General features: G+C 41.5%; 1 long non-coding RNA gene across 1 annotated transcript in view; it reads right to left on the bottom strand.

Moving 5' to 3' along the window:
- Positions 1–10755: 10755 nt before the first annotated feature.
- The window catches only part of LOC135232468 (uncharacterized), a 131031-nt gene continuing 124312 nt past the window's right edge, over positions 10756–17474 (bottom strand). The window contains exon 4 of the long non-coding RNA XR_010323080.1: positions 10756–11699. This is a non-coding gene — a long non-coding RNA (uncharacterized LOC135232468). The remainder of the gene's footprint in view (positions 11700–17474) is intronic.

Below are 17474 nucleotides of genomic sequence, written 5' to 3' on the forward strand. Positions count from 1 at the left end.
GCAGCAAAGGGAAGAAGGAGAAGCAAGAAAGTACTGATACAAAATGAGGACTGAGATAAAGTAGAGTGCTCAAATTGTTGTAGATCTTATCAAGATTAAAAAACAGGTGGGTCAGAGTAAGAGCCCTGGTGGCGCAGTGGTTACGAGCTCGGCTGCTAACTAAAACGTCGGCAGTTTGAATCCACCAGCCGCGCCTTGGAAACCCTATGGGGCAGTTCTACTCTGTCCTGTAGGGTCGCTATGAGTCAGAATCCATGTGACAGCAAAGGGCTGGTTTGGGTTTTGGTTTAGGGTCAGAATAGGGCTGGAAAGATCTGTAAAGACAGGATAGTGTGGTCAGAGAATGCATAAACTAATGTGTCTTCCAAAACACTTTATCCCTAATTCCATATTGTGCTGTAAATATTAAAAATGCCTCACATAGGAAAGTGCAAATGTTGTTACTTTTGTATTATCTGTGCCCTTGGCTCCCTTCAATATGATAATCCCAAGCTCTTTTTGTCAAAATTGGAAAATGTGGATCAAGGCTTAAGAGTATTATTTTTCTAATGCTTTGTGCATTTTATATATCAAATTATAACATTATTATTTTAAATATAAGCTCATGGAAAAAGAAGCCAGTGTATTCTGTCTCAGCAGTTGTAGCAGCTGTTATAAGCATTAAGCAAAACTTCAATACATCTGCTTTCTCTGGCTTTGTCCTTTCCCCTAAATTTAAGTTGATTATAGGAGAACTTTAACCTATAAACCTCAAGAGGGCAGATTACGTCAATAGAACCCACATGACAAGTGACTAATGGTAACAATGTGAACCCAAGGGATGACGGGGAATGTCAGGGAGGCTGTGTGCACAGTTGTGACCTAGATTAGAAGCTGAGCCTGAAACCCAGTCGGATATGTATGGGGTAGATGTGCCTTGCTTCCAGGGCTTCGAACTGGTTTGTTGCGGTTTGAACCCCTGCTGAGAATTTGCATTTCCACCTCATAGATACTGAATCAGTATCTACATTTAAAAAGATCCCCAGGTGATTCTTATGTATAATAAATTTTGAGAACCACTGCCCTACTAGTGGATCTCAGAACTGGTCCCTAACCACAGTATTAGTATAGTCTGGGAACTTGTTAGATATGCAAATTCTCAGCAGGGGTTTGAACAGGAACTATCCGGTTCAAAGCCCTGCTAGCATCTAAATAAATAAGGTACAGGTCACTTCCACTCCATTTAAGGTTGCTTCTGCTGTATTTTTTTGAAGCGAAGTTAAGAATTCAGGGTGTGCATAATTTGAACATAGCTCAGTCGGGACAAAAATATTTTGTGTTATATCTCATTTTGCTAAAATATGTGTTTAGCAATTATGATATTAGATGAAACTGCAAGTAGAATTAGAGGCAATGGATTAGAATCCAATTTGCAGAGGAGACTCTCTAAGAGATTAGTCCATGGGACTAGGATGCTTCTCAAGAATCCTACTCAATTGCCTTACAGCTAGGCAGAAGTAAGATGGGGTTGACACTGTCTAGGAATCCCTGGATGGTGTAAACAGTTAAGCTCTCGCCTACTAGTCAAAAGGCTGGCGATTCGAATCCACCCAGAGATGCCGTGAAAGATGGTCCTGGCAATCTGCTTCTAAAAGGTCACATCGTTGAAAACCTTATGGACCAGTTCTACTCTGCCCACATGGGGTCACCATGAGTCAAAACTGACTCAACAACAACTAATAACAACATCTGCCACCAGGGTCCAGAAAAAAAAAGAGCAAGGATTTATCATTGGGTCACCACACAAAAGATGCTAAGATGAACTAGCAAAAAGATTCTTGTCCCTTTGCCAAGTTTGTTCCTATAAGATCAAAAACAGGGATGGGGTCTGGTCCATAGGAAGTGCTGTGTTAAATGGCAGGTCCTTTCTCTTCTCCCTTTCCTTTGCTGGATATTGTGTAACTGGTTGCCACATCTGGCAATTTTAAAATAATCAAATTTCCACGTTCTTAGTTCATGCTCATTGAACCACCTGCTAATGGTAATTTGCCTTTTATGTAGACTTTTTTTGGTTTTTTGTTTTCTAAAAAAAGCAACTCCCCAGTATGCTGACATGAATATTCCAGTTTGCTTAGCAGTTTTGTCTTTTTTTTTTTGTAATTAGTGAAATAACACTCTAGTTTGTCTACCAGTCTCTTGTGAGATGGCTAATTAGGGTGAGTTGCTGCCCCTAACTCTAATGAATCTGAGAAGGAAAATGTAAACTTGTCCACCTTGACAGAAGCTGAGCAGGCCTAGATTCCACAAAAACACTGACACCCCACATGAACTACTGCCAGCCTCTCTCTTTGACGTCTTTTTCTGTTTCAACAAATGCCATATATGCCTTCTCATATCATACATTGTTACTCCTTACACTGGTTTCCATGCCCACTGTTCTAGTAAATTACCTATAACTCAAGTACCACCCCGCCCCAGCTTAATGAGGGCCCTCTTTTTGAGACAGTGGGGCTCGAACTTCAGCATCCATCAGTCTCATCCAGAATGCTTGTGAAAGTGCATATTCTAGAGCTTCCCCATGGAGGTCCTGCCTCAGTGTGTCCAGGTAGGACCAAGGACTCTACACTTTTAGAAACGGCTTTAGACCAAGGTGCTAGCTGTTTTTGACTTTGGGCTCTTGCAAGGGATATTTTCTCATTCCTGAGAGCCATGGGCCCTGCCTTTAACCCATCAAGGGTGAAGTTTGATGCATCCAGAGGAGGGGCAGTGGGAGAAAATGAAGCCGTGTGGAGTGACAAAGGAGAGAAAGAAATGATGGTGGCTCTGGGAAGGAGCTGTAAGGCTTTCCACAGGGACTTGAGCTGTTTGCCTAAGGGACTGGTTCTGGCCATGGGGTGAGACTATTTGGTCTGCCTGGCAAGTCAGCCCTGTTGTCTCATTTCCTCACGTGGAAGCAGATTTCAGTTTTAAAGCGATGTTTAATTTGTCAAAAGCTTCTTTGACAAAGGGTAGAGACCTCTGCAAGCTGCCTCAAATAATGGCTGCATCATGTTGTTGTCAGGCACCGTCCAGTTGATTCTGACTCATAGAGACCCTATGTACAACAGAACAAAACACTACCCGGTCCTGCGCCATCCTCATGATCATTGTTATGCTTTAGCCCATTGTTGCAGCCACTGTGTCAATCCATCTCATTGAGTGCCTTCCTCTTTTTCGATGACCCTCTACTTTACCAAGCATGATGCCCTTCTCCAGTGACTGATCCCTCCTGATAACATGTCCAAAGTATGTGAGAAGTGCTGAAAATGCATATGTGGCAATAAGGATTATTTCTCTTGTCCTAGAGGCCAACAACATTGGAAGTTATCAGCCATAGTTAATGCATCTTTATCAATTGCCACAGGCATCCTTATCTAGAGAACGGTAGAATGCTAGAACTGGGGCTAATTCACAGACCCTGGGTGAGCCCCTCTTGTTTTACAGATACAGAAACCCAGGCAGAGGGAGGATGCGTGATTCACCAAAGTCCAACAGCCTTAGAGGAAGAGCTGAAACTAGCAGTAGGTCCTCTGACATCAGGACAGAGCTTCCCAGTACCACAACCTCAGCATCTCCAAGCTCTTCAAGTACCTTCTGAATCAGCACAGGAAAAAAGAAGAAGAAAAAAAAAAAAAAAACTGATTATATTAGATTGATAACTGTTTGAATATATCTTATCGTACAGAGAGCAGCAACTATTAGCTGATTTGCATTTCGATTTTGTGCATTTAACTCTATATATATTCCTCACTGACTTAAGCAGTTTTTTTGTTCTAAGTTAGCATTCTTTCTAAACTAAGTACAATTGCCATCTAGTGGCTCCAAAGTGTAAAAGCTTTGTATGTAGGCCAAATGGAATCAGAGAATTTTTTACCACTGGGAACAGAATCATTATGTTCAACACTCTTATATTAAAAGTGAGCAAAATGAGGCTGGGGCGGAGGAGTAGTGACTTGATGAAGGCCTCACAGTAGGTCAGAGGGGCCAGAAGGAGCCCTTGCCCACACCAAGTGCACTATGCAGAGGGTAGGAGGTGTCCTGTGCACCTGGGACTCCTGAATGCCTGGCCCAGTGCCTGACACACTGTGGTGCCCAATGCACATGTGACAATGAATGGGTCCTCCGTGGCCATTTCTCCAGCCTCCATTGTTAGAAGTCAACTGTCACCAGGCTAAAGCAGTTTTCTGAACAAAGGAGGCTTCATCCATGTGGTGTAGGTGACTGAATGGACACCCGCTCTGAAGGCGTCTACTGAACGGTGTGCTGTGGGGATGCTTTCTTTTTCACACATCTCCTCACCTTCAGCCACACGCGTCTGCACCCTTTCTATGCAGCCCTTGCCCAGGATACTTTCTGTGTTCATGGCGAATTTCCTGACATGCAGCAGATCTAAGCGTCCCCAGCCAAAAGGGGTGGGGGTGGGGGCATGCAGGGCCTCCTCCTCTTCTATTTATAACATGTCAGGCAGGCCTGGAAAAGGGCTCTGGGCAGAGCTCAGGAATCACTAGCCCCACAGAAGAAAGCCTGCAGCAGGAGGCTGGAGGATGGATGGGAATGGGTGAGGGCTTTGAAAGGCTGCAGATGGCCAGGGTGCTGGGGTGACAGACGGTAGGTGGCAGTTTTCTTTGTATTCAAAATTTTCTTTTTTCACTGAAATCCCCTGGAAGAAAATGGGGACAGGAAGAGTGGGAGGCAGAGGCAGCCCCTGTGGGAAGGTTTCTTGGCCTGGGGCGTATGGATGGGCTTCAGAGAGGGTAGAAGTTCTGAAGCCCCTGAAACTGTACACACTAATTCTATGTCTGTGCATGTTTTTCTAGACAGATGATCTCTAGCTTTTATCAGCTCCTCAAATGAGTCACTGACCCAAACATGTCAAGAACCAGTGGTAGAAAGGTCAAACCCATCTCCAAACTCTTTGGAACAACCAATTTTTTGTCTCATTCTGGAAAAGAAGATTCAGTCACAGTTGTCATTTTCTCTTACCACCTTTATCATCCAAACATGATGTCATTTTAAAAAGGGCGTGTGCTCACAAAAAACAAGCATATAAGTAAAATACTCCTTTCTGTTATAGTGGGTAGATGTCTAAGTCTAAAACTGAGGCATGCAGAAAATATAGCTTTCTTTTAGTTTTAAATAATTCAAATTAATTTCTCCTTTAAGCCTGCATTCCACGCATGTGGCAGAGACTTAATCTCTATGTTAGGGATTTTCCATTCCACTCTTGGTGGTGAAATAGTTATTGCGCTGAGCTGCTAACTGAAAGGTTGGAGGTTCAAGTCCATCCAGAGGCCCTGGGGAAGAAAGTCTTGGCAAAACCAGCCATTGAAAACCCTATGGAGTACAGTTCTACTCTGACACACATAGGGTTGTGATGAGTAGGAATCAACTCTATGGGAACTGTTTTTTTACCTAGGACCAAAGGGCACATTGCCTTCTATATCATTTGTCCACAAAGTCATCTGCTAAGACACCTTATCCTTTATTCCATTGGGTCCTTGACCATGAAGTACACATTGTCACTACTGGACTGTCCCTATTCTGGTCTGCTGGGCCCTGGCAGGTCTCCTCACTGTCTTCAATTCATGATGAATCTCTGGAGCTGCCTACGGGCTCTGTCTACCCAAACTAAGGCACAGACATTCCTTCGTGGTGGTCTTATTTCCTTCCCAGGACTGCAGATGACACAATCTTCCTTGCTGAAAGTGAAGAGGATTTTAAGCACTTGGTGATGAAGATCAAAGACAATAGCCTTCAGTATCCATTACACCTCAACATAAAGAAAACAAAAATCCTCACAACTGGACCAAAAAGCAACATCATGATAGACAGAGAAAAGATTGAAGTTGTTAAGGATTTCATTTTACTTGGATCCATAATCAACACCCATGGAAGCAGCAGTCAAGAATCAAAGGATGTATTGCATTGGGCAAATCTGCTGCAAAAGACCTCTTTAATGTTTTCAAAAGCAAGGCTGTCACTTTGAAGACTAAGGTGTACCTGACCTAAGCTATGGTATTTTCAATCTCCTCATATGCATGGGAAAGCTGGATAATGAAAAAGGAAGATCAAAGAAGAACTGATGCCTTTGAATTATGGTGTTGGCAAAGAATAATGAATATACAATGGAGTTCCAGGAGAATGAACAAATCTGTCTTGGAAGAAGTAAAGCCATAATGCTCCTGATGAGCGAGGGTGGCGAGACTTTGTGTCATATACTTTGGACATGTTATCAGGAGGGACCAGTCTCTGGAGAAGGACATTATGCTTAGTAAAGTAGAGCATCAGTGAAAAAGAAAAAGGCCCTCAATGAGATGGACTGACACAGTGGCTGCAACAATGGGCAATGATTGTGAGGATGGTGCAGAACTGGGCAGTATTTCGTTCTGTTGTACGTAGGGTCGCTGTGGGTCAGAGCTGACAAGATGGCACCTAACAACAATAACAATATAGGATTAAAGTGACAACAACAACTCAAAAGATTAGATATGAACTTTCGTGGGCAGAGAGTTTATGTTACTGAGGAGGAACAACTCAGAAAAGGAGGGTGAGAATGGTTACACAACTCAAAGAATGGAATCAATGTCGCTGAATTTTACATGCAGAAATGGCTGAATTGTCAGTTTTGGTCCCTCCCTGCTGAAAGATACTAGTGCCTATGAAGGTACCTAGACAGTAAGGACCAGATTGAATGAGAAGTCCCCAGATATGCAAACGGCTAATGCTCTCTGCTGCTAACCAAAAGGTTGGAAGTTCGAGTCTACCCAGAGGCGCCTATAAAGAAAGGTCTGACAATCTACTTCCAAAAGAGCCAACCACTGAAAATCTCATGGGAACATCTAGGTCAACTGGCATAACATAGTTCATAAAGAAAATGTTCTACATTCTACTTTGGTGGGCGGTGTCTGGAGTCTTAAAAGCCTGTGAGTGGCCATTTAGGATACTTCACTGGTCTTATCCCCTCGGGAGCAAAGAAGAATGAAGAAAACTAAAGATACAAGGGAAAGATTAGTCCAAAGGACTAATGGACCACATCTACCACGGCCTCCACCACACTGAGTCCAGTATAACCAGATGGTGCCTGGCTACCACCACCAACTGCTCTGACAGGGATCACAATAGACGGTCCCAGACATTGCTGGAGAAACATGTAGAACAAAATTCTGTCTCAAAAAGAAAGACCAGACTTGCCGGCCTGACTGACTGCAGAAACCCTGAGAATATGGCCCCAGAACATCCTTTTAGCTCAGTAATGAAGTTACTCCTGAGATTCACCCTTCGGCCAAAGATTGGACAGGCCCATAAAACAAAATGAGACTAAAGGGGCAGAACAGCCCAGGAGCAAGGACTAGAAGGCAGGAGGGGGTAGAAAAGCTGGTAATAGGGAATCAAAGGTTGAGAAGGGAGAGTGGTGACATGTCGTGGGGTTGTTAACCAATGTCATAAAACAATATGTGTACTTACTGTTTAATGAGAAACTAGTTTGTTCCGTAAACCTTCATCTAAAGTACAATAAAAAAAAAAAAAAAGAAAGAAAATCTCATGTACTCTGACACATATGGGGTTGCCAGGAGTTGGAATCGACTTTGACAGCAACTGGTTTAGATTGAATGAATGGATGTTGAATGATGATTGAAAGACAGTTCCCCCCTCCCCCCCTTTTTAAATTGTGCTTTATGTGAAGGTTTACAGAGCAAATTAGTTTCTCAGTAAACAAAACACATATTATTTTGTGTCATTGGTTGCCAACTCTGCAACGTGTCAACACTTTCCCCTTCTAGACCCTGGATTCTCCATTTACATTTTTCTAGCTTTCCTGTCCCCTCCTGCCTTCTCATTCTTGCCCCTGGGCTGGTGTGTCCATTTAGTCTCAAATACATGGTTTAGCTATGTGCATTATTGTTTTATAGGCCTGACTAATCTTTGGCTGAAGGGTGAACCTCAGGAGTGACTTGAGTACTAAGTTAAAATGGTATCTTACATGGCCGCTTACAAGCTTTCAGAGCCCAGACGCTACTCACCAAAGCAGGATGTAGAACATTTTCCTTATAAACTGTTACGTCAGCTGAGCTAGATGTCCCCCGAGACCATGGTCCCCAGCCCAGTAACCCAGTCCCCAAGAGAGTTTGGATGTGTCTATAAAGTTTTACGTCTTTGCCTTGGTCAAACTGCACTGGCTTCCCCAGTATTGTGTACTGGAAAGGCAGTTTTCCTTTTATCCTCCTCCTTTTCCGGTTATGATTCACTCCAATAAGGCTGGGTTCTCAGTGAATGTTGTGTAGTTATTTTTATCTTATCCCAAGACAGTAATCACGAGGAACTTCCTCTAATGATATTCTGGCTTTTGAAATTTGTTGACCCTGACCAGGGTATATGCAGGCAAAGTGTGAATCGATCTCTGGTAATATCTTAAGTGCTTAGAGACATGGCCATCTTTTAGACTGAGCATAATATAGTCATTATCAAGAGGATCTTATTAAGTCATCTTGTACTATTCACCCACACTAGTCCCAACACACATACACACATCGAAGAACCCAAGTTACACCAAGTTATTACAGACTGAGCATCATTTAGGTTTGGTAACTGGGATTCCACACTGTGTTCTGTACTTAAGAACTCAGAAAGAAGCACCTCTTGCCCAGGGGGCTGAATCAACACTGAATTTGATGAACTCTTGATGACTGCCTGTCTTACTGAATCACTGACAAGAGTTTTCAAGCTGGAAGGGATCTTAGAGATCATCTGGTTTAACCCCACACATTTGATGGATGAGGAGGCTGAGATCCAGAGACATGTCACTTGCCCAAAGTCATACAGCTCATTAGTTGCTAATTAACAGTGCCAGTTAGTGCCCTAGCTTCCAGTCACCAGCATTTTCTGTTTACCTTATTACCAGCTATAGAATCTGCCTTATGCTGGGTCTGAATTATTTAATGTAGGAATGGCATGTCATTCTCTGTTCCTGATGCCAAAAGAAGGACTTCAACGAGAGTTATGGTCCCTTAAAAATCAACCCGTTCAGGTTACAAATGAGGTTAGAAATGCATTAGTCTCAGCTTGAAAGAACAGATAGTGATTTTTTTCCTTTTTTTTGCTCTTCAACTGAAAGCATTAGCCTCCATTAAGGTTTTTCTTGAAACTGATTTCTTTTTCCAGACTTAGAAATTCACAAAGGAAAAAAACCTAAAACACTTATGTCTTAACCAGTAGATTAACCAGTAAGCAAGGTATGAGCCACTTACACTAACTGAGCTACACAGGGGCTTACTTATGTTTATTTACTAATCCGTAGTGGACAATTTCACCTGTTTTTCACATCGACAATGTGGTGAAACCCACGTGAAATTGTCTACTATGGATTAGTAAGTATGCGTAAGCAAGCCCGTGCATACCTTGCTTACTGGGTAATCTTGCTGTGGTTAACCAAGCTGATTTATTCATTACCCCCTGAATACGCTTTATATATTTGGGATATCTTCTGCCCCCTAATAAATACCTCGGTCCTGGTTGATATGGCTTTCAGACCCAGTTAAATTTTATCTCCTCCCTAAATGTTCTTTGACCATCCCCCTTCCCTGAAATAATATCTTCTTCTGAACTCTTTAGCATTTGTTAAAAAATTTAATACTTAAATGTTCATTTATTGTGTATTAGGAAAATATATTGTTAGCATATTAGAGTCATGATTTCACAATTTTTTTTACTAAAGGTAATTTAATTGAAGGTTGCATCATTTGTTATTGTTGTAAAACAAACAGCCCCAAAACTTAAAAGCTTAAAACAATATTTAGCTTATGAAGCTATAGGTTGGTAATTTAGGCTGGGTTCAGTGACTAGGTCTTTTGGTTTCAGCTGAGCTCCCCAGGAGTCTGCAGTCAGCTGCAGGTTAGCTAAGCGGCTCTCCTTCGGGGGTTGGCTGACTGTCATCTGGGATTCCTTCCTTCTCCTCCAGCAGGCTTACAGCCTTTTTCTATGGCAGAGACAGGGTCCAAGAGATACAGCAGAAGAACGCAAGGCCCCATGAGGCTGCTCAGAACTGGCACACCCTCACTTCTCCTGCTCTCTGTTGGCTCGAGCAAGTCACAAGGCTGGTCCCTCCCTCTAAGTGAGGACAAAGTCATATTTCGAGGGGCACAGATGTGAGATGGGGTGAGGAGATGGGAACATGTTACAATTGATCTACCACAAAAGTTGATTGAAAAGAAAAATACAGGCATAGGAGAATACATAAAAACTGTGGCATTGTTACCTAAATGGCTGAAAACAGATCTGTACAATCTTTTTACTGCCTTGTAATAACTCTGGTGTGACCATCCAGTAACACTGGTCTTGGGGTACAGTGGAGCAAGGCAGTTTCCTATATCTTGACCTCTACTACCTGGATTTCTAGAGCTCTGTTGTTGTTGTGTGCCTTTGAGCCAATTCCAGCTCACAGAAATCCTATATAACAGACCAGAACTGCCCCATAGGGCTTCCTAGGCTATAATCTTTTGCCAGGTCTTTTCTCTTGCAGAGCTGCTAGGTGAGTTCAATCCACCAACCTTCTGGTTGGCAGCTGAGTGGTTAACCATTGAGCCTGCAGGGCTCTCATTCTAGAGCTCCAGTCCCATCCAAAGCACTCCTTCAACTCTCAGAGCTAGTGTGTGTGTGTGTGTATGTGTGGGCGGGGCGGGGGGGAGTATATGCGAGGACATAGGAAGATACCAAAGAGCATCTCAAAAAATGTTGCCTTCCTCAATGGCCTTCAGGCAGCTGGTGTCATGAGGTGGAAACTGGATCACTCTGAATGTGTCTAGACACTGGGTGTTGCTATCCTGTCACTGCTCTGCTAGTTTGGGGCAGGCGTTTGACACATTGATGCAGCTATTCTGACTTAACCATTGTTACACAGCCACTTTGCAGCCAGGGATATTTTACTAGGCTTAAATGACAACAATTAAATTTTTAACTTAAGAAAAAATTAGTAATTAAGAATGGACACTTTCACCCTATTCCTGGACCCTGCCCCAGAGTTGAGGCAAGGGGTACAGGTGAACCAAGCGATGTTAAGAGATTGACAATGAGCTGGGAGGCTAACTTGGGCTTCAAGATGAAATACTAAAATTAAATATGAATGCGTTAGGAATACGTTTCCTATTAACTCATGATTCCGTAAGCAACTCCTTATATAACTGGAAAAGTGCAGACAGATCCACTCTTACCGAGCGAGACAGCATGATCAAGTTGAACTTAAAAAATAAGGAATGAAAGATAAGGAGGAAGGAAGGAATGAAAGAAAAAAAAGGAAGAAAGGAAGGGAAGAAGGGAGGGAGGGAGGAAAGAAAGAAAACGGGAGTACATCTTTAATAAATAGTAAATGTTCTTTCTGCCTAGCTCCTTCTCCCACTCACACACACACACGCACAACACACACACACACACGTATCTGTGAGTAGCTTCTGCAATAAATGATTCCTCTATTTTCTCCACCAAACGCTCTTCCAACCCAACCATTGTGACTGGTCTCCTTCTCTCTCCTTCCCTTTCTGCCTCAGCCCTTTATTGTGAAGAATAATTACACATGCCTGGCTTTAGTCTTCTTTCCACCGTACCCATTTCTCAGATGTTGCAGAGTGAAGAAGAGTCTGGAAGCTGGTCCAGCAAGGAAGAATCCTTTTTTGAAGAGGAAGCGGGAGAGTCTGTGAAAACACAGACATTAATATTTTGTCATTTACTGTACTTTAACAATTTTTTACTGTTACATTTTTAACATAAAGCAAGTGGCAAACTGTTTTATTAATATAAGACAGTACCTTCCTGTAGTCATTAAATGAACACTGAACTAATACTAAAAATATCCATTTGACTGGGCACTGAATTATTAGCCCCCTTAGTGCACCCACATGTATCTGAAAAAGGTCTTGAGAAGAAGTGCTTTTGTGATCAAAGGCAATAGGGTGTTGGTGAAAGAGAATATGTTTGAGTAGCTTGGAATTCAAAATGAAAAGATGATGAGAGAGGATGTAATGAAAATCAATAAAATCATTAAAGGAATGGAAAGTACATGGTTGAGTATAGTCTTCTAATCCCAGGATATTTGAATGAAAGAGGTGTGTTTAGAACCAAAGAGGAGGTATAATTCCACATAATTTCAAAGTTTAGTTTGTGTTATATAATGTTTTAGCCTGACGAAAAAGGGTTTAAAAGGAACTCCTGAGTTTCCATGATCATATACTAGTAGTACTTCCTACGGCCATGCGTGTGTCAGTTTGTCATACTGTGGTGGTTTGTGTATTGCTGTGATGCTGAAAGCTATGCCACTGGTATTTCACATACCAGCAGAGTCACCCATGGTGGACAGTTTCCAGACTAAGACAGACTAAGAAGAAGGACCTGGCAGTCTACTTCTGAAAAAATTGGCCGGTGAAAACCTTAGGAATAGCCACAGGACATTGTCTGATACAGTGCCAGAAGATGAGCCCCTCAGGTTGGAAGGCACTCAAAATACCACTGAGGAAGAGCTGCCTCCTCAAAGTAGAGTCAATCTTAATGATGCGGATGGAGTCAAGCTTTTGAGATCTTCTTTTGCTGATGTGGCACGATTCAAAATGAGAAGAAACAGCTGCGAACATCCATTGGTGATTGGAACGTGGAATGTATGAGTATGAATCCAGGAATTTTGGAAGTTATCAAAAATGAAACAGAATGCATAAAGATTGATAACCTAGGCATTAGTAGCTAGTATTGGCCATTTTTGAATGGGACAATCAAGTGGTCTACTAAGCCAGTAATGACAAATTGAAGAGGAACGGCATCGCATCAGTTGTTAAAAGAACATTTTAAGATCTATCCTGAAGTACAATGCTGTCAGTGATAGGATAATATCCACATGCCTACAAGGAAAGACCAGTTAATATGACTATTATTCAAATTTATGCACCAACCACTAAGGCCAAAGATGAGGAAATTGAAGACTTTTACCAACTTCTGCAGTCTGAAACTGATCAAACATGCAATCAAGATGCATTGATAATTACTGGTAATTGAATGCGAAAGTTGGAAACAAAGAAAGATTAGTAGTTGGAAAATATGTCCTTGGTGAAAAAAAGAGAGACTGTAAGACCAACGATTTATTCACTGGAAATACCTTTTATCAGCAACATAAACAGCGACTATACACGTGGACCTTGCCAGATGGAATACACGGGAATCAAATCGACTACATCTGTGGAAAGTGGATGTAGAAGCTCAATATCATCAGTCAGAACAAGGCCAGGAACAGACTGTGGAACAGACCATCAATTGCTCATATGCAAGTTCAAGTTGAAGCTGAAGAAAATTAGAGCAAGTCTATGAGGACCAAAATACCACCTTAAGTATATGCCACTTGAATTTGAAGTAAAAGGGAAGAACACGATCAGCAATTCTCAAGCTGAAAGAATGGAAGAAAATAATCAAGACTCAAGTTGCAATACTGAAGGATTCTATAGGGAAAATACTGAATGACGCAGGAAGTAACAAAAGAAGATGGAAGGAATACACAGAGTAATTGTACAAAAAAAAAAAACTGGTCAACGTTCAACCATTTCAGGAGGTAGCATATGATCAAGAATAAATGGTACTGAAGGAAGAAGTCCAAGCTGCACTGAAGGCACTGACAAAAAACAAGGTGCCAGGAATTGACAGAGTACCTACTAAGATGTTTCAACAAACGGATACAGCCCTGGAGGTGCTCACTCGTCTATGCCAAGATACTTTGAAGACAGCTACCTGGCCAACCGACTGGAAGAGATCGATATTTTTGCCCATTTCAAAGAAAGGGGATCCAACCGAATGCAGAAATTATCAAACAATATCATTAATATTACACACAAGTAAAATTTTGCTGAAGATCATTCAAAAGCGGCTACAGCAGTACATCGATAGGGAACTACCAGGAAGTCAAACTGGATTCAGAAGAGGATGTGGAATAAGGGATATCATTCCTGATGTCAGGTGGATCTTGGCTGAAAGCAGAGAATACCAGAAGGATGCTTACCTGTGTTTTATTGACTGCACAAAGACATTTGACTGTGTGGATCATAACAAATTATGGATAACACTGCAAAGAATGAGAATTCCAGAACACTTAATTGTGCTCATGAGGAATCCATACATAGACCAAGAGGCAGTCTTTCCAACAGGACAAGGGAATACTGAGTGGTTTAAAATGAGAAAAGGTGTGCATCAGGGTTGTATCCTTTCATTATACTTATTTATCTGTATACTGAGCAAATAATCCGAGAAACCAGACTATGTGAAGAAGAACGTGATATCAAAATTGGATGAAGACTCATTAACAATCTGCAATATGCAGATGACACAACCTTGCTTGCAGAAACTGAAGAGGACTTGAAGCACTTACTGATGAATATTGAAGATTATAAAGCCTTCAGTATGGATTACACCTCAAGATAAAACAAAAATCCTCACAACCAGACCAATAAGCAGCATCATGATAAAAGGAGGAAAGATTGAAGTTGTCAAGGATTTCATCTTACTTGGATCCACAATGAACACCCATGGAAGCAGCAGTCAAAAAATCAAATGATGTGTTACATTGGGCAAATCTGCTTCCAAAGACCTCTTTAAAGTGTTAAAAAGCAAGGATGTCAGTTTGAGGACTAAGGTCCACCTGATATTTGTCATGGTATTCTTAATCGCCTCATATGCATGTGAAAGCTGGAGAATGAATAAGGAAGACCAAAGAAGAATTGATGCCTTTTAATTATGGTGTTGGCAAAGAATATTGAATATACCATAGACAGTCAGGAGAACAAACAAATCTGTCTTGGAAGTACAGCCAGGATGTTCCTTAGAAGTGAGGATGGTGAGACTTCATCTTGGGTACTTTGGACATGTTATCAGGAGGGACTAGTCCCTGGAGAAGGACATTATGCTTGGTAAAGTAGAGGGTCATCAGAAATGAGGAGGGCCCTCAATGAGATGGATTGACACAGTGGAGCAACAATGGGCTAAAGTATAACAACGACTGTGAGGATGGTGCAGGACTGGGCAGAGTTTCGTTCTGTTATACATAGCGTTGCTATATGTCAGAACTGACTCTACCGCACCTAACCACAACAACAGTACTTGATATGCCCTCCCAAAGCTTCCCAATAAAATGCCTAAGAAAATGCAACAAAAAGACAGCAACAGAAAATAAAGAATTGTTCTCTTTGGGCAAGAGAACTAAAGATATATTCTCCTCTTCTTCTTTATTCTCCTTGGTACTTTTCAATTTTTTTTTTTTTTTTTTTGCAGGAACATGTACTTCTTATATTACCAGAACCATTACCAGGTACCACATACTGGATTATAAGTCTGGCCCTTGGGGAAAATTAAAATATTTTTAATATTCAGAAATAAGTAACCTTACTTCCTCTGCATTGTGAGAAAGGAGATTTTTAGAACGCTTGTTGTTGTTGTTAGGTGCCGTCTAGTCAATTCCGACTCACAGCAACCCTATGTACCACAGAACGAAACACTGCCCAGTCCTGCACCATCCTTACAGTTGTTGCTATGCTCGAGCCCATTGTGGAAGCCACTGTGTCAATCCATCTCATTGAGGGTCTTCCTCTTTTCTGCTGATCTTGTACTTTGCCAAGCATGATGTCCTTCTTCAGTGACTGATCCCTCCTGACAACATGTCCAAAGTATGTAAGACACAGTCTCGCCATCCTTGTTTCTAAGGAGTATTCTGGTTGTACTTTTTCCAAGGCAGATTTGTTCATTCTTTTGGCAGTCCATGGTATATTCAATATTCTTCGCCAACACTATAATTCAAAGGCATCAATTCTTCAGTCTTCCTTATTCATTGTCCAGCTTTCACATGCATATGATATGATTGAAAATACCACAGCTTGGGTCAGGCACACCTTAGTCTTCAAGGTGACATCTTTGCTTTTCAACACTTTAAAGGGGTCCTTTGCAACAGATTTGCCCAACGCAACGCGTCTTTTAATTTCTTTACTGCTGCTTCCATGGGTGTTGATTGTGGATCCAAGTAAAATGAAATCCTTCACAACTTCAATCTTTGCTCCATTTATCATGATGTTGCTCATTGGTCCAGTTGTGAAGATTTTTGTTTTCTTTATGTTGCGGTGTAATCCACACTGAAGGCTGTGGTCTTTGGTCTTCATTAGTAAGTGCTTCAAGTCCTCTTCACTTTCAGCAAGCAAGGTTGTGCCATCTGCATAACGCAGGTTGTTAATGAGTCTTCCTCCAGTCCTGATGCCCTGTTCTTCTTCATATAGTCCAGCTTGTCAGATTTTGCTCAGCATACAGATTGAATAGGTATGTGAAAGGATACAACCCTGACGCACACCTTTCCTGACTTTAAACCATTCAGTATCCCCTTGTTCTGTCTGAACAACTGCCTCTTGATCTATGTATAGGTTCCTCATAAGCACAATTAAGTGTTCTGAAATTCCCATTCTTTGCAATGCTATCCATAATTTGTTATAATTCACACAGTCAAATGCCTTTGCATAGTCAATAAAACACAGGTAAATATCCTTCTGGTATTCTCTGGTTTCAGCCAGGATCTATCTGACATCAGCAATGATATCCCTGTTTCCACAGCCTCTTCTGAATCCAGCCAGAATTTCTGGCAGTTCCCTGTCAATATACTGCTGTAGCCACTTTTGAATGATCTTCAGCAAAATAATGCTTGTGTCTGATATTAACGATATTGTTCAATTATTTCCGCATTTGGTTGGATCACCTTTCTTGGGAATAGGCATAAATATGGATCTCTTCCTGTCAGTTGGCCAGGTAACTGTCTTTCAGGTTTCTTGGCACAGACGAGTGAGCACTTCCAGAGCTGCATCCGTTTGTTGAAACATCTCACTTGATATTCTGTCAATTCCCGGAGCCTTGTTTTTCACCAATGCCTTCAGTGCATCTTGGACTTCTTCCTTCAGTACCATTGGTTCTTGATCATATGCTACCTCTTGAAATGGTTGAACATTGACTAATTCTTTTTGGTATAATGACTCTGTGTATTCCTTCCATCTTCTTTTGATGCTTCCTGTGCCATTTAATATTAGAATACATAGATGTTCTAATTTAAACAGACTTGGATCATTTTTGCATAAAAGTTGAGATCTGTAACTGAATGACAATTTAGAAAATTCTGCCCTTTCCCCAAAACAAATATTCATTCTTAATCCATGGGTGGTACATTGGGTGGGGTGGGGTATGGACATTCACACATTTTGGATTCATATTGTCTGAAATTCTCCAACTTTATGTCTATGGGCTTAATCTGAAAAACAACCATGTGTCTGTCAGTTTGTCATACTGTGGTGGCTTGCACGTTGCTGTGATACTAGTATTTCAAATACTAACATGGTCACCCTTGGCGGACAGGTTTCAGTGAAGTTTCCAGACTGTCTTAGAAGAAGTACAACTAGGACGTTCATTAGAAACAA

Source organism: Loxodonta africana, chromosome 9, assembly GCF_030014295.1.
Source record: "Loxodonta africana isolate mLoxAfr1 chromosome 9, mLoxAfr1.hap2, whole genome shotgun sequence".
NCBI classification, from domain to species: domain Eukaryota; kingdom Metazoa; phylum Chordata; class Mammalia; order Proboscidea; family Elephantidae; genus Loxodonta; species Loxodonta africana.